This window comes from Cupressus sempervirens, chromosome 8, assembly GCF_028749045.1.
Source record: "Cupressus sempervirens isolate cs-2001-9-10 chromosome 8, ASM2874904v1, whole genome shotgun sequence".
NCBI lineage: Eukaryota > Viridiplantae > Streptophyta > Pinopsida > Cupressales > Cupressaceae > Cupressus > Cupressus sempervirens.
Window position 1 is genome coordinate 8,910,735 of NC_143125.1, and position 25,373 is coordinate 8,936,107.

The window sequence follows — 25,373 nt, forward strand, 5'->3', positions numbered from 1 at the left end:
TCCTTAGGAATCAAATAATGTCTCCACTTTTTCAATGCTTGGACAATAGCATAAAATTCTTGATCATACACAAAATACTTCCTTTTAGTGTCATTCAACTTTTTACTAAAGAAAGCAATAGGTTTACCTTCTTTACTTAATACAGCTCCTATTGCACTACCACTTGCATCACATTCAACTTGAAATACTTTGTTGAAATCAAGTAAAGCCAATACAAGTAACTCAGCAACCTTTTGTTTGAATGTCTAAAAACTCTTATTAGCTCCATGTGTCCACTTGAATTCCTTTTTATCTCCTCTCATTGTCTCAATCATAGCATTACAAATAGAACTAAAATTTCTTATGAACTTTCTATAGAGACTAGCCAAACCATGAAATGATCTTACCTCGCCCACATTCTTAGGTGTAGGCCACTCCAAAATTTCTTTAACCTTCTCAAGATCCATCTTCAAATCATCAATTGAAATCACAAATCCTAAATACACAATCTCCTCTTGCATAAAAGAACATTTTTTTAGATTAATCATCTATTCTCCTCCTCCAATCTCTACAATAGTTGTCTAATATGCTCAAGATGTTCTTCCTTAGTCTTACTAAATATCAAAATTTCATCCAAATAAAAAATCACAAACTTACCCAAAAAATATTTTTAGAACTTCATTCATCAACCTCATGAAGGTACTAGGTGCATTAGTCAAAACAAAAGGCATAACCAACCATTCATACAAACCATCTTTTGTCTTGAAAGCAATCTTCCATTCATCACCTTCTCTAATTCTGATCTTATGATAGCCACTCTTTAAATCAATCTGGTAAAATAATTTTCTCCACTCAAACAATCCATAATGTCATCCATCCTCGACATAGGAAACCTATATTTCAATGTAATCTTGTTAATAGCTCTAGAATCAGTACACATTCTCCATTTTACATTCTTTTTAGGTGCTAATATAGTAGGTACAACACATGGACTCAAACTTTCTCTGATCAAACCTTTCTGCACCAACTCATGCACTTGTCTATTAAGTTCCTCATTCTCTATAGGTGTCAATCTATATGGTTCTTTGTTCGGCAAACTAGCTCTAGGAATCAGATCCATACAATGACTTACACTTCTCATTAGAGGTAAACCATCGGGTATATCCTCTGCAACAATCTCTTTATACTCATTCATCAATTCTGCAATTTCTTCTAGTACTCGGCTACCACTATTTGCTATCACTCCGTCATTACCAACTTATTTTGCTCAGTCATTACTACCAACACTCGGTCCTCTAAGGAAATATAGAAAAAAAAACTTGATTCTTCTTTACTTCCTTTTCAAATTGCTTTCCATCAACCATGCAAACTTTAATTTCAGTACAACTAACCTCATCTGGACTTTCAATCAAAGGCAGCAATATTTGGTTCTTCCCATTTACCTAAAGAGTATATTGGTTCAATCTTCCATCATGTATAGCATATCTATCATATTGCCAAGGTCTACCCAAAAAATTTATGACAACAATCTACAGGCATAATATTATATAGCACTTCATCAAAATAATGTACAATATTGAACTTCACAATACATTTCTCACTTACCAATATCTTATGCTCATTTTTTATACATGAAACATGATAATGTTTGGGATATTTCAGCCTCTGCAACTGCAACTTTCTAACCAACTCTTCTGATGCCAAATTTGTTGAACTTCCACTATTAATGATCTTTTTTTGGCATTTTCCATCCATCTTACATCTAGTCTTGAAAAGACTTCTTCTCAAAATAGGTTCCTCATCACTTTCATTATTACATAATGTTCTTCTCACCATTAGATTTTCTCTAACCTTAGGTCCACTTGGTGAACTCTCAATGTCTCCTTGAATCACAAAATTTCTATTATTCTACCCACTTTTAGAAGATCTACATTCAAAAGATCTATGCCCTTCTTTACCACATCTAAAATAATTACCATGAAAACTACCTCTAGAATATGAATTATCTCTTCCTCGATAAGAACTAGTACCTCCTTGGTAAGAACTACCACCTTTCCATTTGGTCTTTTCTTTGTCATCATTCTTCCATTCAATTTTTTCTTTATCATGTATAGAACTATCAAATATGCCACCTTCAGCATAAGATCTTCCTTTGCCTCTCTGGAATCTACAACCTCTACCTCTATGTCTTTGTTCATGTTTCTTTGTCAAGATCTCCTCAACCTTCAAGGCATATTGATATGCTTCTTCCACACTTTCCAACTTCACAAAACTTATTTCATCTTGAATTCTAGATCTCAATATTTTTATGTACCTTACAATAATCTTAATATCATCATTCACATGTCCAGATCTAATGTCCAATCTATAGAATTGCTCAGTATACTCTTTCATAGTCATGTCCTTTTGTCTCAAATTTTGCATCTTTCTCAACAAGCTAACTTGGTAATCAATGGAAGGAATTTGTTCTTTACCTTGTTCACCATCTTCAGCCAAGTTCTAATCTTCTCCTTTCATTTCCTTTGTCTATTAGTTTGCAAATGCTCTTGCCATAGTGAGGCATGACCCTTTAACCTAGTAACTACAATCTTCACCTTTTTATTATCAGGAATGTTTTCATACTCAAAGAACTTCTCCATATCCGAGATCCAATATAACATAGTATTGGTATCCAATTTTTCATCATAAGGAACTACTTCTATAGCAGGCTTTGAATTTTCCCTAGACAACACTCTAAACAACCTTGCTTCATCTTGGTCTTCTTTAGGTTTTGAATTAGAGTTTGGTGCTACTGCTTCATCATCACTTACATCATCAAGATGTACTCCTCTCCTTTGGCCTATCTCCATGGCATCTAATATGGCTGCAATTTGTCTCAATTTATCTAATATTGCATTATCATCATTTTCTCTGCCACAAATCATCTTTAGAAATCAGGTTCCTACAAGATCGTAACCCTCTACAAGTTATAAGTTAAAATAGTAGATCTGCAACCCTACAACCCAATCCAAATCAAGGTTCTACATGATCCAAATCTCTAGTACAAACTACCTCACACTTGGCAATCTACTTGCACACTTAGGAACAACCAAGCTCTGATACCACCTAACACAAGGACCTGTGAGTAACTAAGACCAATTGGCACACTTAGCTACCCAAACCACCATGCAAGAGTTAACACAATGGAAGCAAACAAAAAGAGAAAAACTCACCATAGAGAGAGAGAGAGAGAGAGAGAGAGAGAGAGAGAGAGAGAGAGAGAGAACAATATTCTCTATTCATTCATGAAAATATCATCATACATGCCTAGCTGTAAGGCCTTCTGGCTTATGGCCAGATACAAAATACATTCAAATCCAGATCTAGCTTCAAGTTCAGATTTCCAAACACATATGCTTTCAATTTCCTATCCTCCTATTATCTATATTTCTCAAAGATAGATGAATAATAATCCCTAAAGACTTCACCACAACCCCTACTTATACCAATCTAATTCACAAGTCGGCCTAGAATGGTAAGAACTAAATAAACCTAACATTAAATACTTGAAGAGCCACAAGTCAGCCTCCAACAGAAATTAAATGTCCAAAAATTGATACCCAAGAAAAATTGTGATATCTCTTAGCTCTAATTAAATTAGAACTTGTGCTTTGAGCTGAAGGTGGTTCTTTAGGTCCTTTACAAACCCTTAATTTCACAAAGGCTGATTCATTAAGGATATCTACGCATCCATCCTGAAAGTCACACATAGAAACCCATCGTGCAAACTACTAGAAATTAATACTCCAGGAGAATTGTCATATCTCTTAGGTTATAATGAATTAGGACTTGTGCCTTTGACAAAAGGGATTACTATAGGTCCTCTTCAATACATAAAATTTTTAGCCTCTAACTCATTATGCAGAATTAGTTACACAACTTGCAACAAGTACCCAAAAACCAAAAAAACACAACTCCAGCAGCAAGGTAAAAATGGCTCAAACCTTAACATGATAACTCCAATCTCTTTGTGCACATAGGACAAAGTTCCCCAGTGTGTCTCTACTACTTGGCAACTACTAAAAGCTCAGCAATGCAAGATATTGTAACTTATCAAAACTAGGAAAAATTGAGAACATGTAGGATAATAGTGCAACCTAAGATGCTCCTACATCACAAGTACATGTATTTTTCAGTTTTATAGTAACTATCAACAATTTTGTGTTAGTAACATGTGTTAATTATCTTTTACTTATTATGAAACCCTTCACAACTTCATACAAATCCTTTCTCATTCATTTTTTTAGGAGTCCTAAGCTTCAAATATGGGGTCAAACATAAGGCCAGTGGTATGCATATAGATTCTTAGTTGAAGCCCTCTTGTGATCTCAATTTGGATTACTTGTGTATATGATAGAAATCCATAACACCTATGTCTAGAATGTTAACATTTTTATCACTTACGATGTAGGTTGTGCCTTAGGCTAGCACTAAATCATCAGTGGTTACGTATTCAATTTTTTACTTATTTAGAAATCCTTGACACCTACTCTACAACTCTAACTTTTTATCACTTACCGTATAGGTTATGCCTCATACCAGCATTAATTCATCAATGGTTGTGCCTCCTACTAGCATGGGAGATCTAGCTCAGGCTATAGTACATTTTTTTTACTCTATTTTGAAATCCCTAACACCTACTCTACAATTCTAACATTTAATCACTTACCACATAGGTCGTGCCTCATACCAGCATTGATTCATCAATGGTTGTCCCTCCTACTAACACAGGAGATCTAGCTCAGGCTCCATCATGTATTTAGTTTTTTACTCTGTTTAGAAATCCCTAACACCTATCTCTACAACTCTAACTTTTTATTACTTATGATATAGGTTCTGCCTCATACCAACATTATTTCATTAATGTGTGTGCCTCCTACTAGCATAGGAGAACCAACTTAGATTCCAATACATATTTGTATTTTTACACTATCTAGAAATCCCTAATGCCTCCCACTGATTCATCAAAAGTTGTATCTCTCATTGTCACTCTACTTCATCATTTTGTTAGGGGTCCAACCCATCCATGAAGGAAACCCATTACCATTATCATTTAGTTCAAGTGTGGGACAAAGAAATGAGGTAATAAAAAACTCAACTACCGACAATTTACAACCCAATTTTTAGTTATTTTTATTTTATTTTTATATAATATATTTGATATAAAAATTTAATTTGTCTTGTGCAAACACTTGGTGAGCCACGTACTGCATCAAAGAGGCTCATTTTTTATGATCTAACACAATCATAGATGTTGATAGAGATATACATATGTGGTGCAGAAGCACCTAAGCTATAGGAGATTAAATGTCCAAGTGTAAGAAATTGGATTTTTTTTTGTTTCATTTATGATCTATAAGGTCATTTTATTAAGTTTTGAGCCCATTTGAATCATGATGTAAGGTTGTGTGAAGCCAAATTGTAAAAGTTGTTCAAGTTATCCTATTATGGTCTTGGTTGAGTAAAAGTCATGAAAATGTAATAAGAGATGGTGAATCAGATGTAAAATGTCATATTTAGTCTATTATAGAGTGTTTATAATGTCCATGTAATGTTTTGAGAAATTTGGAGTTAAAATGCACAAATTGCCAAAAGTGCATAAAAAGTTGTAAAAGGGAAGTAAAATGGTTATGAAAGGTAGTTGTATGGTCTCAAGTACCAAAGAGTCTATAAATATCATTGTATGGTCAAACCAAATCATATTGGAATAGATTGGAAGGAAGGAGAACATTTTGAAAGATTTTTTAGTGCAATATATTGTGGTTTTTTTGATTGGTTTTTCAGTTTTAGTGTTGGTTTCAGGCCTTGTACAACCATGTACGGCCTGGAAACCTTGTAAATATATATTGGTTAAATAGTGTGATAAATTATCTTTTGTTTTCCTTTTTTTTTGGAATCATTTCAATCTATTTTGATAAATTTATGCATATTTTGGTGAAAGTTATCATTTGCAGATTTGGAGATTCCAGGGAACAGTAATATTGAAGCATGTGGTAAGGAAACATATAGATGTTGTAGAATGCCTAAATAGATCCAGGGAATAGTAATATTGAAGCATGTGTTATGGAAACATATAGATGTTGTAGAATGCCTAAATAGATCCAATGGAAAGATATATGAAGTAACTTTCATTTCCCTTTGGTTTGATTAATTTTCATGAAGAATTGTGCAAGTTATAAACCTTTTAGGGAAAACTGGTTTTCAACAATCTTCAATGGAGTGGCAGTCAATGATTTCTTTTTATCTCATGAATTAATCAATAAAAAAATATGTATCTTACAGTTTTGGAAACTATATTAATGGATGGTTAACATGGTTTTAGTTTCATTTCAAATGGATATTTAGTCAGAAAGTTATATGATGCCTTAGGTAGATTGAGGAAATGGAGTTTCAGTTTTATGACAGTAAAATGGATCTTGGTACAGAGACCATATCTTTTGATTGAGAGGTTTTATTTGGCTAATTTTGGGATATGTTTGAGAAAACCTAATTATGAACAACTTCACCAAAGGATATTGAAAATTAATGTGTTTCCTGAAAGTTATGGGGTACATAGTACGGGTCTATAAATCTGAAATAGTTATTTGTGATAATGGAATCAAAGCATATAACAATGTGGTGATGTTTGGTGATGGAATATACCTCTTATAAATTATCAAAGAAATAATAATATGATTGGATCAACATGATCCTATTTGGTTGATTTTTTTTTTGAATGATGCTCTTCATCAATTAGAACTTTAAGTCAGAGTTCTACATTTGAACCTTAAGTTGAGTCTAGTTCCTTGAGTTGATTCCAAGGCATTTGTTGAATCCTTGAGTTGAGTTAGCCTACTTAAGGTGATAATGGAGGGCTCTGCATCAATATGTAGTTGTGGTCATTACATGACATTGATATGTATTTGACTTTTTTATTGTATAAATTCGACATTTTTATTGTACTTATGAGACATGGCATCTTTTTGTAACTATATGATTGATATGGAAAGATATTGTTCATTTTGATATACATTAAACTTGAATTTCCATCCAATTTTTTCATTGTGTGCATACAAAGTTGTACTTCATCTTAATTTCTTGCAATTAATCAAACACGTGAATGTTCATTATTTTATTTTAAAAATGTAACATGTTTATCAAATTCAGTGTAACATGTAATCAAACGCATATGTGACTTAGTTTTATTTAATAAGTCATGACAAGTAAAAATATATGATGATATATGTATTTGTGTCAAATTGTTGAAATTATGCACTTATTTTTGTTGTGTAACATGGATCATTTTTTTGCAAATGTTCTAACATGGCCATTGTAATTTATGTGTACCAAATGCGAATTTGAATCTCATATAAATATGAGAGGAGGAAACATGTCTCACGAAGGGACATGTCTCTAAGATTTAATCATCATTTAATTATTAGTAATTTGTGTAGTATGTGTCTATATTATATATAATATATATTATATACTATAATAATATATATTTATATAACATGAATTAGTATATATAGGAAATGATGATTAACCGATAATAAAAATGTATCTTAGATCAAATTAATCTGACTAAAGCTACAAATTTAACACTCCCTCTTATCTAGGGAGGATTTATAGAACACATTATGCTCTCAAGAATATGGAGAGATATCATCTCAATATGATATTTTTGGAATGGCATATCAATATATATCCATCAGTTTATATGTTATCTTTCAATATAATCTGAAGTATGATTCAACAGGAAATGTCAATCATATGATGTTTGCAATACTTATATTCTTTTGGGATGTGCACTAGCACCAAATCCTTGATGCCTACCAAAATCCTAGTAGGATATGAGTTACCTAATTTTTGGCACTTTGGGACAACAACTTAATGAATTCAACCAGATAATTGGAAATCACTATGTCATGAACTCTATCATGATATTTAACACTCTTAGACATCAAGTTAATGAAGTTTGATCGTGATACATTCATTATCATGACTTCTAGCACTCTGGGACAACAACTTAATGAAGTTTGTCATGATAATGTGTATACCATTTATAAGATCATCATCTTACAATGGTTACCTTCTATTTATATGTCAATAAAATATTGTCACCTTTCATTACATATCATATGAGAAATAGTAACCACCATGAACCAAGTTAGAGAGTGGTACAAGGCCTTTCAGCTCAATTCTCTCTCATATAGAAGAATGTATTACAAGGAATTTCACTTTGAACTTTTACCCTTATAGAGAAGAGATCACACTTCAAATTTTTCCCTCTAAACAATAATCCTGGGAAATCAAGTCCTCTAGTTACTCCCTTAGATCTCTCTTCACCTAAGGATGCCTGTCGAACTCCTTCTAAATCTAATATCGATCTTCCCAACTTTGTGGTGATAAGTCATTACTTCCTCATTATGTACATGGAGGTAGGCTCATCAAAATCATGTAGTCAAACTCCCTCTTAATATAGAAGGATACTTATAATATGAGTCATCGCAGATATTTGCTTCAAGATACTCACTTTATTCATCTTGATCATCAGATGAGTCTGCACAATATTTTGGTAGATTGTGTAAGGTACCAACCTTCTTTTCCTACAAGAACATCCTTAGACATAAAGAAAAAGATCAAGGAAAATAGATCTTAATGTATAGAAACACAAATAAATAAATGTAATACTCAAAAACATGAAATACTTATCTGCACATAGATGAAACATCTCTCCTCTAAAGATGGTTCAAGTGGGAATGAAATATTGTTTATTATTTTCCCTCCCCACAATGTGAAGTTGTCACTCTAGATTTCCATGTGGCTATAAGAATGTTTTGGGTTGTCTCTTGATTAATTTAACTTTTCACGAGTCTTTGAAACAAACATGTTATCAAAACTTGAATTATTTGATATCTTCTTTTTTACACCCACAATTTAAGTTGGCCCACTTCATGCAATTCATCAAGAAATGCCTCATTAGTATCTGCAATAAAAAGTGTTTCTTATTATACTTCCATAATATTGAGTGCCTTCGGATGTTTAGCAACCCACTTAAGACCCATCACTAATTTCCTCCATACAGATGCATAGGTGTATATTACCTTATTACTCTATTATTATTCATAAATTTTTCTTCTTATGTTGTTGCAAGAATCAGTTTAAGTTTGGTGAAGTTGTGACTATCCTTATCACCACTCCTAAATGCTCATGGTATATGGAATGACAAGGATCCCTTCCACGAGAATGATCGAGATAGATCTCCCATTAACTTCCAAACTTCACTAACCATATGAATTATTGTTCACTTGGAGACCACAATGTCTTTATGTTTGATGTATATTAAAATAAATTGTAATCAATGGTAATGGCCTGCAAATATCATGTCCAGTATTGACCATTTATAATTCTGTTGGCACTTCTTCATACGTATAAAGTCAAAACTGATAATATCAATCGATTCTTGTTAATATTTTGGTTTTTTTTTTCAAACTTGACATGTATAATTATGTATTCTTGAATCATGAGTATGGTTTTAACAAATTTCCAAACTGAAGTATATTTGTTATCATATATATTTATTCCATTATTGTCTCCCATTGCTAGTTGAAACTCATGATGACTAAGAATATGTACTCAAGTTTCCAAATGCTAATGACAACACTAGAATAAGTTGATATAATTATGTTCTCCAAAAAATAATGATAATTAACTCAAGCTCTTGATATCATAGTCTATCCTTCCTCAAATGATTGTGTTGTTTGCCAATATTGTTGTTTAATCAATAAATCAAATGATGCCCCAACCAAATATGGTTGTGTTGAGAGTCATTTCACGAGTAGATGAGCTCTTTGTCAATTTTCAAAAAATTATTGTGATTATTGTGTAGGCCCGTGAGATGTAGGTGGAGGACTGCTTATAAAGGTTGTACTTATTGACCAAAAGTCGGATTTCTTCTTGCAAGGCCAATTTAGCCAGCAAAACAATATTTTCTAGGAACAATAGTTTTAAAGATGGTTTCCATCAAACTTACAAGGGGAGTTTAAGTTTGTGTTTCCTTGTAATGAGAATTCCATCGGTTTCAATACATGGCCAGAAGATAATACCAAATATCATCATATTTTTTCCTAGATATCTCAAGCTTCAATAATCATTTCCAAATAATGAAGAGTTATTGTCAATGATTAATCACCAACAATCATCAACTGTATTATTTTCACAAGGTAATATAATTCTTTCGAAACTCAAGTCAAACTTATATTTACATATCATAAATCTATTAAAATGTTTAGATGACTTTCAAAAATATAAATTTGTATTAGATTGAGTTATATGTTTTGAGTCTTCAATAATAATAATTGATGGAAGGTGTGTAGCTCCCCGTCACATAGCATTGAGGATAAACTTGATGTTTAGGGTGTTTTCACATAATCTCGAATTGAGACAATAACGATATCAACCCCCATTGGATGTTAATTCCCATGCAATGGACTAGTTTAAATTAATTATTTCCTAATTCAGTTCTATCAGAACTAACAGAATTTATATGGCACTGGGTAGATTCTCTCCAAGTGCTAACATCCTTCTTTCTATCGGTTTTCAATTGCACTATGCAATAAAATATATCAAGTGAACATGTTGAGTGTAGGACTCTCCTTATACAAAAGATGTACCACCAACCAAAAGTTGTTGGTGACAGATTATTCATAGAAGGATGAATTGTGACAATGTAAAAAGTTATGTATCACCTTTTGTATCCCAACTATTGATCATATGTCCCAACTATCTCTATTTGGTATTTGACTCTCCTGCTTGCTCACTAATCCATTGTATGGTCCTAAAATAATCTTCATGTGTATCAATATATATAAAATTGAGCATATAGCTATTAGTCTTCTTTTGTAGACATCTACTCTTTCTTCCTCCTATCAATCAAGGTTATCACTTGTCACCCTTTATTTCATCAATCCAACTAATCACCCATTTATAATTTATTATAGTCCTCCTTAATTTGATTGATATGTGCTCCTATGTACCTTTTTTCATGTCCTCTACAATTTATTTATTGCTCGTCTTCTTGTTCAATGGGGTCGAGAGAATGGGAGTGTCACTTTCTGTTTTAAAAAAAAATTGTGGTCTCTGATATTGTAGAAGCCATACCACTTGTGGTAGGAGTTTCCCACTTCTAGAAATTTGACTTGGCACAAATGATCTATGCACCTCCCTGACATACTAGAAAATCATCTATATCCATTACCCATTTAACACATACACATGTATAGCAAGTACAGACCACAAGATCATCACGAGGGTTGTTTCACTCCTAAATTTTGGAGATCGTATGCAATAGACTATCTCTATCTACTAACTATGGATTTAACTCACCATAGTTTATAAACCTTGACTCGAGCTCCTCACTAGCCTACAACATTTGTAATTTGCAAGAACCATGGCTTTGATACCATGTTGCGTAATATGGATCATTTTTCTACAAATGTTCTAACATGGCCATTGTAATTGATGTGTACCAAATGCATATTTGAATCTCATATAAATATGAGAGGAGACATGTATCTAAGGTTTAATCATCATTTAATTATTAATAATTTGTATTATATATGTTATATATAATAATATATACTTATATAACATGAATAAGTATATATAGCAAATGATGATTTACCAATAATAAAAATGTATCTTAGATCGAATTAATCCGACTGAAGCTACAAGTTTAACAATTTTGATGTATTTCTAGAAGCCCTTATCTTGTGATTTGACCCCCATTTGGCATGCATACTTAAGACAACATGGGATAAGATCAACAAAGGGAAATAGGTGCTCTTATAATGTTTTTTATATCTTTTTAGGTCTCCTACGATGTGTAGGTGTTAGTTCCAAAAGGTTTTGTAAGCATTTTTCAAAACTTGCTATGTTTGTCATCTTTGCATCAAAAGTTGCAATATGGCAACTTTACATCTTTATCTTAAAGAGTGGAAGGCCAAAGTTTTTTTGGTTAAGTTAGGATGTGAAAAGCCTTAAATTGACACTTTCACCATGAAATGGTTGAATCAAATCAATCTTGGTGTTACTAGATCAAGTCACTAAAACAATTTGCCTTACAAGGTCGCCAATGTTGCTTAGAGACCCTTAGGGAGGCTTTCGTGAAGTGTTCTCAATAATATCTAAGGAACTATATGACCAAAACTAGGTTGGAACTATCCTAAACTCAGCCAATCAGAGCTAATAGAGAAGACAATTCAATCCCAAGATGAATAGTTTGAAATATATACAACCTTGCTCATTTGAACTAAGCAACATTGCAACTTTTGGCATTAGGAGAGAAAGGGATGCCAAATCCAAAAAAAGTCAAATATCCTAAAACAAAGATAGGTTATTTTAGGGCTCGACAACATGGTCCTATAGCACTTGACCATTTGTCAATACACAACACAAGCTTAGAGATATGTATGCTCAAAGAAAGATGCCCAATGTTTCTTAGAGACCCTTAGGGACTCGTTTGTGCAGTGTACTTGATAACATCTGAGGGACTTTGTGGCTGAAATAAGGTTGGCACTAGCCTAAACCTAGCCAACCAAAGTTAAGGTTGAAGAAAATTTGATCTCAAGATGAAGAAATTTTAGGTGTACACCATTGGTAAGAGTGGGAAAAAGACACAAAAGTGGTGTCATAGGTGTTGCAATAGAAGATCTTCCCAAACAAGGTCATGCATGGTTTTATGTAAAATAGTCAAAGTATAATATACTTGGTGTATTGAAATGTATGAATAGATGCTAAAATATTCTAGAGGTGGGAGATAAGTAAAATTGTTTGCCACTAGGTTTGAATTTTGCTTCAATAACCAAGCCTCATTAGGCATGTTCTTTCTCAAAAAAAATTAAATGTTGATAGATTCTTTCAGGAGGGAGAGGTGAGAGGATATTGGGGAGGAGGAAGAGTGGAAAGGAAGAGAGGTAGAGGGGGAGAGAGAGTAGAGAGAGTAGAGTTAAAAGGAGAAGGAGAGGAAGTGGGAGAGAGAGGAGGGGAGTAAGTGGGGGAGGGAGAGTAGTGAAAAAAGGAGAAGAGGAGGAAGTGGGAGAGGGAGAAAGTGAGTAAGTGGGAGAGGGAGAGGAGTGTTAGAAATAGGAATTACTAAGAAGGGGGGTGAATCAGTAATCTACAAACTTTAGTCACCAATTGGATATTATTTCTTACTTTAAACCATGCATAACAAAGAAATAAAGTAATGTTGAACAGTAATAGTAACAATGCACAAAGATAACTCATAACACCATATTTTGTTAACTAAAAAAAACTTGGCCAAGGGAAAACCCCGATGGGGATGATACCCACTAGATAATATATTGATATATAAGTTCCTTGTTAGGAGTCAATGAGAAAATTTAGTATAAGGAGTCCTTGTTAGGAGACTTTGAATCCTGTTAGGAGATTCCAACCCTGTTAGGAGTTTTAGTACAGTAAATGCAAGATGAGCCCACTGCCCAAACATGCACTTCCAATTACAAGGAGAGCTCACTGCCCAAACAAGCAATTAGACTTTTGGAATATAAGTATTGTATCTTCTTCCTTAACTGATCATTGATCTTCAACTTAATCTTGGATCACAAAATAGCTCATATAAAACTTCACATATATCACTTTCACAAAAGTTCGCATATAATCACAATTACAAGATAGCACTTGCAATCACAATCATCTCTATCTCATCACAAGATTTCCTTTGCATAAATACCATGTCTTTACACAATTTTTTGTTGGGTCGGCTAAGACCATAATCCACTTTTCCAACTTAGAGTAAACATCTAGGATGTCGGCCCTAATTGGACAAGTAATTATCTTGTAAACAAAATAAACCTTTCCTTCAATTTCATTGTCTTGTTTCACTTCAAACATGATTATCTCTATTTCATACAGTTCGTACTGAATTCCAAGGTTATACACATCATCACCAACATGTACACTATCTCCATCTAACTTTGCTAGTCATAATATGACATCAGCAACAAGTTATAAACAAACAATACATTGTTGTAAACCAAATTCTATACTTAGACATTTTTCTGAATACCAAACACTAAGTGTCTTTATTTTCGAGGTTTCCTGTAAGCATGTAAAACATGTGTTACTATAAATGAAAATAATTACATATCACTATTAGCCAATTGTCAACAATCTCCCCCTTTGGCATTGATGGCAACAAAATAGGGAAAATTGGTTGTGTGACAAAAACTTAACATACCAAAAAATAAACATATCACATTACATCTATTACAATTTGTCCAACTTTACATATGGTCCCCTTTACAATATACTTCACAATTTTCTACAACTACTCCCCCTTTGAAATCAATGACAAAGGTCAAAAATGTTAGAAATCTGTCCAAAAAAAAATCCAAAAATGTTGTCCTTCCTTATGTTGATATGATCTTCATGCAATCATCAAAGTTTGCCTTTAGATTATCCATACCCTTAGTCCATGTTTTGGTGGATTTAGCTTAGGTGAGAATTGCACATAAAGCATATGATGCAATCTCAACTACATTAAGATCTAAATATAAAAAGTTAGAATATGTGTCGTTGGCCTTGACACATTCCTCCAACTGTTTCTCAACAAAAGATAATTTCAAAGCAATAGATTCTTTGAAATCTGATATCCTCTTCAAAAAAATTTCTCTCCAAAGTTCCAGTTTCCTGATATCATTGTGGATACTAGCCACTTGTCCTTCAAAATCATCTACTTTGTAAGATGGATGTTGGATCTAGTTGGATAAATCCTCTAGCTCATTCATATTTCCTACTATCTGACTATCAATGTCTTTAGTCAGTTTGTATGATAAGGTACACTTGACAAAAAAATTCCATCCTATTGGCATTTCTAAAGTTCATTGATACAAGTATCAAGATTAACCAAGTCATTTTTAATATTTTGACAAATGGTGCTAAACAAGTTAGCATCATGGGAAATATGTGTCTTTGCTTCTAAAACATTCAATAAATTGGTAAACTCTTCATCAAATGATTTCAGCACTGCTTGTGCCCTCTATTCAGGATATGATTAGTGTGTTGTATTGCCAAGGTACTATGCAATCTATCAGTGACTTCCATTAAAGTTCTCTATAAGCTCTTCACTTTCCTATTCTTCTCAATAAGCTTTGTCAGGGATGAGATCAAATCTATTTGGTCATCATCATCAGTAGCTTAACTAGCAAGAGAGAGCAGAGTGGATGAGCTAGATGGTTTAATATCATCCTCTCTTTATTTCTTAGTTGTTTCTTTTTCTCTTCTCTCTTCTTCTTCTTCTTTCTTTTCTCTTTCCTCTCTTTCCTTTTCTCTTTTCTCTTCCAATCTCTTCTTATCATCTTCCTCAATTTTCTTTCTCATCTCTTCCTCTACAATTCTTCTCTTTTCGTCCTCTTTCTTTCTTTTCTTTTCTTCCTCAAGAAATTTCTTCTCGGCCTCTTCTATTTTCCTTTTCTCTTCTTCAAGTAGCCTCTTCTCTTCCTCAATCTATCTCACTTTTTCCTCAATATCCTCGGTATCTAGTTTATTAAGTTTGAAACCTTCAAATGGATTGGTATCATCAATATTAATGGTAACATTGATTTGATCAATTTTCATGGTGTCACCGCTCACCGACACTTTTGAGGTTCTAGGTGTTGGAGGAGATGTTGTCTTTGACTCTATCAATATTTGACTAATTGCTACCACAACCTCACTTCTTAGTTTATCTTTTTCACCAACCATAAATAGAAATGATCTCACTTTATTTCTTAAATATGGTGCAAGGTTATTCAACAATCTTTTAATTTCTTCTTCGTCATCAGTCTTGCAAATTGTTCTAATCATAGACTTCTAAAGTTATAGATCTTCTTCCCTTGTAGGAGCCTTCTTCTAAATGAGTCTTTCATAGACTTTTTGGTTAATTATGCTCTCAAGATCCTTCAATCTTAGATTGCTTGCTATAATATATCTCATTGTAGATATATCAATCTGATCATTCTCAAAAGTGTTATACAAATCATAATATTTGTTCATCTGAATAAAGTTACCCTCATTAGCAATAGCAGTGTTGATCTTCTCTATCTTCAGCTTCTAAGGTTGTCGAGGTTTGCCTGTTGATTGCTTTGATGAAGTCACTTTCTCTACTTATTTTATTTCTTCTTCTTCTTCTTCTTCTTCATCACTGGACTCAACAATTGTCAACAATGTTTTTTGTCTTTTGCCTAGTCCAATGGCTTGTTGTTTGGCCCTTGTTTTAATAGTTACTTCTTCCACCAATCTTTCATATTTTCTTTTAGGTTTACTAGGTTGAACATCTGACACTACTAGATACAGAATTCTCTATTCCAAAGATGTCTCTACAATAGATACTAACAAAGGTTGAATATTTAGTATTCCTTGCTTCATTATTTGTCTTATAGCCTCAGACTCACTCTATCGTTCCAGCTTCTGATAGTGCTTTCTTCATTATAGATTTTATTTTATTGTGTGATGCCTTCTCCAAGGTTGCTTGATGAGCTGACTGTTTGATCTCATCATATGTACCAAATCTATATTCTACTTTATCTTTATCTAATTTCAATAATAAATCAATATAACCAATTGATGTATCATCATTTAATTCATAACCCAAGGGATCAAGAAATGATTCCTGAGGTTCCACTACTTGAATATAGGTATAATCTGTATCAAATAAAATACAAATGTCTTCCTTAAATATGTCAACAATTGCATGTGCAATTATGAATCTTTGTTTCATTTTGTTCTGAAATTTTCTCATTAGCAGGTTGCCACTGTCCAATATCTTATCTGCAGGATGCCTTCTGCATACTTCTATAATCTTCTCCATCATACATATGTCACTACTCTTTATGTCTGTGATTGATAAGTAAGGAAATATTTTAAGTACATGAAATAATATGTGATTGATTAATGACTAGAATCTAAACACACCATTCTTCATCCTTTTGATCTTTTCTAGGTTTTCTAAGAGTTGCATTCTCAGAATTTCACTAAGATTCACAAGTTCTTTCTCTACACATATCTTATAAGTTGCATCGATGAATCCTATTGAAATTTCATCAATCTTTGAACTTGCACAAATAGAATAGGCAATAATCCTACTCAAAAATCATACATCATCTTGTTTGATGGTGTTGATTGTCATAGCCTTTCCATTATACACTGCTTTAGTGTAGCTCTCAACTTTCTTCTTGGCCAATTTCTCACCTATAGGTACACTACCTTGTTTACTAAGACCAATTACCTCATGAAGAAGGTTGGCAAAAATGTCAATTACATTGTCTTGCATCCATAATTTTCCATCATGTATCCTACTGAATATGATCTGTGTCCACTCGTTTGTGTCCAATTCATGGTAGAAGTGATATTTGAATAGGTCTAGTTCCCTTAAATTTTCAAATCTAAGCTTCATAGTCATTTCATGATTGAAAACTAATTCCATATCTTTGTTCATGAATTCACTACTAATCGACTCAAACTTACTATCCAGATAACTTCCTACATCTTCAAGATATACTATGTTGTTCGAAGTGATAGACAACACTGAGTTAGCATTTCCTTCAGTAGGTTTTATGGAAAAAACCTTCAACTTAGGTCTATCCTTGTTCTCAACATTGTGCACTACTAACATATCCATGATTGTATCAATTATAAACTTTTACCAAATAAATTTGCGAAAAAATGATAAAATACCTCTTTCTAAAAATAGAGTTTGCTTCAAAATTGCTCGGACAAGTCGCCTCTAAGTGCTCTTTGCTTTGAATTAACTCACAATGAAGTGAAAATCAATTATGTACTCCATTTATTCCATCAACTTGAACTTGCATTAATTGCGTATTTTGCAAATATGAAAAAGTTGTCAATTATATTCTGTAAACAAATAACTACTCAAGATCATCTATTTGATCTTCAAATGTTTCCTGAGGTTTGCTATAGCTAGTTTCCATCATGAAAAAACTGTACAAGACTTCACATCATGAAATTCTCTGCAAAAACATACTTTTCATCTACTGTTATAGAATTAGTCTTTTTCTATAATACTAGTTACTCTGAATTCCTTCATAACTTGCTTAGATGAGCTCCAAGTTACAAGCGAGCTAAGGTACCATCTAAACTTGATTGGATACACCTTTTACAAATACCTCATTAAGTTCTTCTCAAAGTTCACTAACAATTTTTTTGTGTTTCTCATTGTCTCTAATGGTTTTGGAGTTCCTTTCATGGTTCCTTCTGTCATTTTTGATGTTTTTTCCATCATTCCTTCTATTCCTGAAGTTTCTTCCATTGTTCCTTCTATCCTCAAAGATTTTGTCCATTCTATAGTACTTCTTTGTGTGTCTGAAGTTGTTGCATAACTAACATACAGGTGCTCTACTTCTAAGATTTTGTTGATCATCAGGTGTATGACAATTTCGAGCAATGTGTCCTAAGTTGTTACACTTGTAACACATGATCTATCTTTTGTCTTCATAAGATCTTCCTTCTCTCGATGTCCTTTTATTAGATCTTCTTCTATCTATAGGGTTAGTATTTCTAAACATTCTACTATTCCTTCTATTGTTATCATACTTAAGTTTCCTACAATCAATTGCATTATGACCCATACTATGACAATTATGACAATAGAAGTCCTTAACATGATTAAATGACTTATTAGTACAATCTCTTTTTATATGACCTATTTCATTACATAAAAAGCACTTACCTCTAAATTCAAACTTGGTTTCTTTAGGAGATTCCACTTGCTTTGGTTCATCCAAAACTTCAACTTCTTGGCTTGTCTAACTTCTTTGAGTTTATCAAAAGATTCACTACATTCAATCTTATCATCTGATTTATCTTTTTCTTTTGGATTTTATCTAATCTCAGGTTTCTTTACGGACATGTTAATTAGATAACCAAGACCAGTCTTATCATAAGTAGGTCTCTATATTGACATTAAATCATCAAGCTTTTCTCTGCTAGAATAAAGTTTCTCAAGCTACTACTTGCACTGAGTTAATTCACCTTTTACAATAGTATTGTACTTATGAAGTTCTTCATGATCTTCTTCCAATGTTTCAAACTCAAATGTTTTCTTTGCGAGACTTGCTCTCATATCTGCATTTTCAGTCTTCAAATCAGATTCAACTTTGCTAGGATCATTTCTCATAGTCAATTTTAGATTTATAATCTTCAATTCATGTTTCAAGATTTTGTACTCTATCTTCAACTTTGAATAATAATCATCATTAGTTCTAGATTTAGTGGACTCAGGCTTGGATTTGAGATGTTCAATCTTTTCCTTCAATTGACCAATGCATACTTTGGAGTCTTCATATTTGTCCTTCAGCTTATCTCTTTCTTCAGTAAGGAGATCAATTTGTTTAAGAGCTTCTTCAAGGTTCTTCATCAACTATTCCATATCCATAGGGATCTTACTCAAGTTTTTAAGCCTCTTCAAAGTAACTATGCTCTGATACCAATTGTTAGAAATAGGGATTACTGAGAGGGGGGGTGAATCAGTAATCTACAAACTTTAGTTGCCAACTAGATGTTATTTCTTACTTCAAACCATTACATCTATTACAATCTGTTCAACTTTACATATGCTCCCCCTTACAATATACTTCACAATTTTCTACAACTACTCCCCCTTGGACATCTATGACAAAGGTCAAAAATGTCAAAAAAATTTCCAAAAAACTATCCAAAAATGTTGTCCTTCCTTATCCTAATATGATCTTAATGCAATCATCAAAGTTTGCCTTTAGATTATCCATACCCTTAGTCCATGTTTCCTTGGTGGATTCAGTTGAGGTGAGACTTGCACATAAAGCATATGATGCAATCTCAACTGCACTAAGATCTAAATACAAAAAGTTAGAATATGTGTCCTTGGCCTTGACACATTCTTCCAACTGTTTCTCAACAAAAGATAATTTCAGAGCAATAGATTTTCGGAAATCCTATATCCTCTTCAAAATTTGTGCTCTTTGAAGTTCCAGCAGAGGATAGTGGGGGAGAGGAGAGGAGAGGATAGTGGGGATAGGGAGAGGGAGAGTGGAGATGGAGAGTGGTGCAGGGAGCACAAAGATCTATAAGGCATCTAAGAAAATCAATTATGTAATATTGAAGCCAATTGTGGCATTTAAATCTAATAGTTGTAATAGAATGACACCCTTTAATTTTGGTGCATTAATATGGATTCTATGACCTAATGAATGAATATAAAGGTTAAGTCTCATGTATTAGTCCAATATAACATGTATTATACAAAACTAATCAAATAAGGTGCAAGAAAGAAGGATTGAAGGGTGTACACTGTGAGGAAGCATGATGTGAGGGCATAAAGTTGATGTGAGGGTATAGTAGCCAATAATCTGCCTTAACAAAGGGATAGTTTTTTTATTTTATGTTGTTAATATATGCTGAATTAAATTTGTAGATTGAAGAACCGATTCTAGAATGGAGAGTGGATTTCTAGAAGGCCCTAGTTTTTGGGAGCAAATGGTGAGGGTTTGATCGCTGGGAATGTAAACAAGGCCAAGGGGACTTAAAATATATTTGGTTTTTGGTTTTGACACCTAGGTAGATGCTCTAAAAAATTGGGAATTAGGGGCTAAGGTAAAGGAGTAGTTGCTTTGTAAAAGTAGCATATTTTAAGCCTAAAAAGGGGTGTCATAGTGTGACACCAAGGACACGGTCCAAAACAACCCTATCCAAGCTTTTCATAAGATGTAGAGAATATAGATGGGTATCCAAATCTATAATTTATTTGTTTTATTCTTTAGAAAAGTTGGGATAAAAATGCAAAAGGGAAACATTGGAGAGATAATTAGGGCTCATTTGCCTAATAGGAGAAAATTGGGGATTGGTGATCAACCCATTTCCTAGAAGCCTATAACCTATTGCAACACTTCAAACCAGACACATACAAGTGATCCAAGTCATTTGGGGCATTGGGTAAAGCTTTTTTTGAGATTTGACCTCTTGGAGCCATCTAGGTGCCATAGCAATATATAACAATATACAGAATCAATTCCATATTCCATAAAATATATGTCTTCAACAACCAAAATTATAACCATAAAAATATACAAAAATTATATCTCTTATTGGTTTTATATACATAATTTGACATCTAAATAAACACATGTTACATCTTTTATCATTTTTTTATACAAAATATGGCATCTAAAATGCACAAGTTGCATGTCTTCTCTTTTTTTATATACAAAATTTGGCATCTACATATGCACATCACTGGGAAGTCACAACATCTCGTGTGAGATATATACAAAATTATCAAAATTATTCTACCATATGTAGAATGATTCATCTATATAGCACACAATCAATCAAGGGAACCTTCTGGATTAGCTCTAACCCTTATTGTATCAAGCATTGCCTCATGATCAGATTCACAAACTTTCCAAAACTTCATGTTAGGAGTTCTACCATGATATGATATCTATTGAATATTATTTGCAACAATAAGGTTAGAGTAATCAAGAATATGTGTGTGTGTCTCAAATCCTCAAAAAACCACATGCTAGAATTCTTGATAGGGTACCTGTTGTATATGAGCAATGTTAGTATGCTAATAGAAACCAAATTTAAATAAAGCTTCTACAAACTAAAAAAAATTCATAAACTTCAAGATAGACTAAGATGAACTCTCAATTGAGAATATGAGTCATTAATGGACTCTCTCAATGAGAAGCTCTCTTGTTGAGTGGCTTTGTCTAAATAGATAGGATGTATGCTCAAGCTTATGCTTCAAAAAGGGCTTCAAATGGAGTTGGAATTTGGGTGTGAGTGTATGGTTTTGATGTAAAATGGCTTCTTAAAATGGCATTATGACTTTACTTCATGGATTGTGTTGTTTTGCAAAGGGGAAGGATCCAATTTATAGGCAAGAGGCTTGAGGTATTGAGGGCTAAGATGCAAGGATGGGAAAAAGCTCATGGAGGGCTCAGATTGCATGAGAGGAGAGCACATGGATTGTGCTTCTTTACAGCCAATCAGGGAGTGACACATGTCACAGGGTGAGAGGATGGAGGAAAGGGGAAGGATGAGTCAACAAAGGAGGCTCAAGGGATAAAATCTTCATAAAGACCCTCATAATGGCTTGTAAGAGCAATAAAAGGGCTTGGAAGAGTCATTTATGGCCTAGTGGGCTTCATAAAGTTTTATGGTTGGGATATTTTGAAGGGGATGAGAGGAATTTCGACTTGGGCTTGATTAAGAAGGTTTTAAGCTTGCTTAGACTTGTGCAAATGATTAGAGGATGGATTAGGATGGTTTAGGATTAGCTTAGGGATAGGCAAGTGGATGGCATTTAATGAGGGTGGGTGAAGGAGGAGATATTTGTTAACTTTGGCTTGGGTTAGTAAGTCGTAACCCATGTTTAGAGAATGTGACAAGGTTAGGAGGGGATTAGGATTAGGTTTAAAGACATCTTCTAGAAGATTCTAGACTTTGGATGAGGATAAAGACTTTCTAGAATAGTCTAGAATTTCCTAGGATGAGGATGAAGACTTTCTAGAAGAGTCTAGAACTTCTTAGGATGAGGATAAATTAGATTTTTAGGAAATAAATAAAGTTTTATTTATTTCAAGGGTTTGGTTTGAGGAGATATTTATTAAAACTTTTTAAATAAACATGAGGATTAATATTTAATCTTAATTAAATATTTTGAGTTGGGATTAGGGGTAGGAAATGATGGGATTAGCCTTTAATCAAAATTAAAGAAGGATTAGAAGATTTTGGAAGAGGTTAGTGGTCTTAAGAAAATTGGCCAAGTTTTGGGCAAAAAATAAATTTTTTATTTATTTTGGGTTTTTTGGTCAATTTATTAATTAAATAATTAATAAATAAGGAAATAATGTTTAAATAAGATTTAAACAGTTTTGGGAGGGATTCCTTAATTAAATATTTTTAATTAAGATAAAGGGATTTAATGGCATAAAAATAAATTAATTAATTAAATAAATAATTAATTAATAAATGATGATGTCATCAGGAATTTTTCAAAAAATAAAAATACTTTATTTTCTAAAGGTTTTTAGGTGTCTACATTTTGCCCCTCTTTGATGTGATGTCGCAAGTGGCATGGCATCAAAGATAAGAAAATAAGATGCCCAAGGCTATAGCAGAAGAGGAGAGAATGGACTGCAAGATGCCCCCTCAAGAAGGCGACGGGGAGAGAAAGTGAGGCTTGACGACTTCTTGAAAAGTACAAGACTCCGAGATGAGCAAGAAGATTTAGATTGGCTTAAGAGAAGAGGTTTAGTTAGTGCAAACTCTCACTTCAAGAGAATGATAAAGGGAGAATCAGAGGCACAAGAGGAAGCAAGCTTAAGATCTCAAGGATTACAGAGGATGAAGGAGCGGAGTGCTATAAAAGAAATCTAGGATGGGGAGATGGATGAGGGGATTAAAAAGCTAATGCAACAGGATTTCAAAGAGTCATATTGTCGGAAGATGGGTTTCAGAGATCCTTAGGACTAGGATTGTGGATCTCGAAAGATGAGGCTTGGTGGATTGATTTGGATTGGTGGATCCCTAAGACTAGGATTGTTGATCCCTAAAGCTAAAGGTGAGGAGTGATTCAAAGAGATAATGATGCATAAGCTGGGGTAGGAGAGACGGATGTTGGATATGGATGGGGGATAATGGAGATGAAGGAAAACCATTGAAGCTTTTTAAGCGAGGGGATACTTCAAAGAGAAGTACCACCATGTAGTTGAGCACTAGATTTTCTATAGGACTGTTGGTTAATTGCCAAGGTTACCAAGAACATCAAGGCCTTTTCACCAACTGTCCATAGGACTGACGAACTGACTCAAAACAAACACGCAAGGATTGCCTCAGTATCACACATGAATCCTAGAGGAAGCAGTGTGGAAATGACACTAGGTAACCCACAAGCAGAAAAGAAAACAAGCAAAAGACATGATCAAGACCTTACGCTCTGATTGCCCCATTCGTAGTATACCATGATATGGAAGATCATGGCAACCTTGAGGAGGGAACAAGGAGATTGCTTGGAAAAGATATTTCAAGACCCAACAGAGAAGAGTCGAAATCAAAAGAAAGCAAAAATCCAAAAGAGAACCGTTTGCCAACGAGATGGGTAGGACGAGGTACTAACAGACCAAGATTAGACATGAGGAAAGCTATATCCTGCAAGGACCTATCAAAGAGCACCTAAGCTAGTGGATTTGGATGAGTGATGTGTCTGGCAAGCTGAACTAAGAAAGATAACACTTTGATGATAGGAAATCTAGCTAAAGGATGCATTGGAATAGCTAACCAAGATGTGTGATGGGTGCAAGATGCTGATCAAGGACAAACTAACAAGAACGTTGGATAGATACAATGGTACTAAGCTAAAGAGGATGTACAAGCTGATGGACCAAGATATGTTACAAATGTAAAATTTTGTTCATGTTTTGGTTTTTGTGAGATGGAAATGTTTGTGAAAGATGGGATGTCTATAATAGGTGATAGGTGGATAGGTAGATGGTTTGTGAAAAGCTTAAGTGAAAATGGGGTTTTGTGTGTGCACGTGATAGTATACAAGCTAGGATACAAGATTATTTACAGGCTAGAATATGGTACAAACTTTGGACAAGATTTGGATATACAAGGTATGGTACAAGATTTACAAGGCATAATACAAGCTTTGGTACAATATTTTACAAGCTGAGGTACAAGATTTTACAAGCTGTATAGGAGGTATTTACAAGCTCCATTAGATTTTGGATATTTGGTTGGAACACCAAGGGAACAAGTAGGTGTTTTATGGGATGGTGGGTGAATGGATGAGGGATAGGATAGTGATAGATAATGGATTAGTCTTAGTACACAAGGCGCCTAAATTACCAGGTTTTCACCAAGGTACCTATTCAAGGCGCTTGAATTGCCATGTTTTCACCATTGGACACTTATTTCTCTTTACTTTTTTTTTTTTGTATTTTTCAAAAGCTGGGTATACCAAGGATCTTCAAGCATAGAACTTCTTGAGATGAATGATGTTAGTAGGATCATTCAAGAGTTCTCCTTCCGGTGTAGATAGCTGATAGGCTTCAGAGCCAAAGGAAGCAGTGACAACATAAGGACCAAGCCATGTAGGTTCAAACTTGCCTTTCTTTTCTCGATCTGCTTGGACTTTCATGTTTTCTTTGAGGACCATGTCACCTGGCTGAAAGTGTCATGGAAGCACCTTCTTGTTGAAATTCCTTTTGAGACGAGTTTGATAGACTATGAGATGATCATAGGCTTGTTGTTGCTTCTCGTCTAAGAGATCTAGCTGGGTGAGCCGAGCTACTTTGTATTCTTCA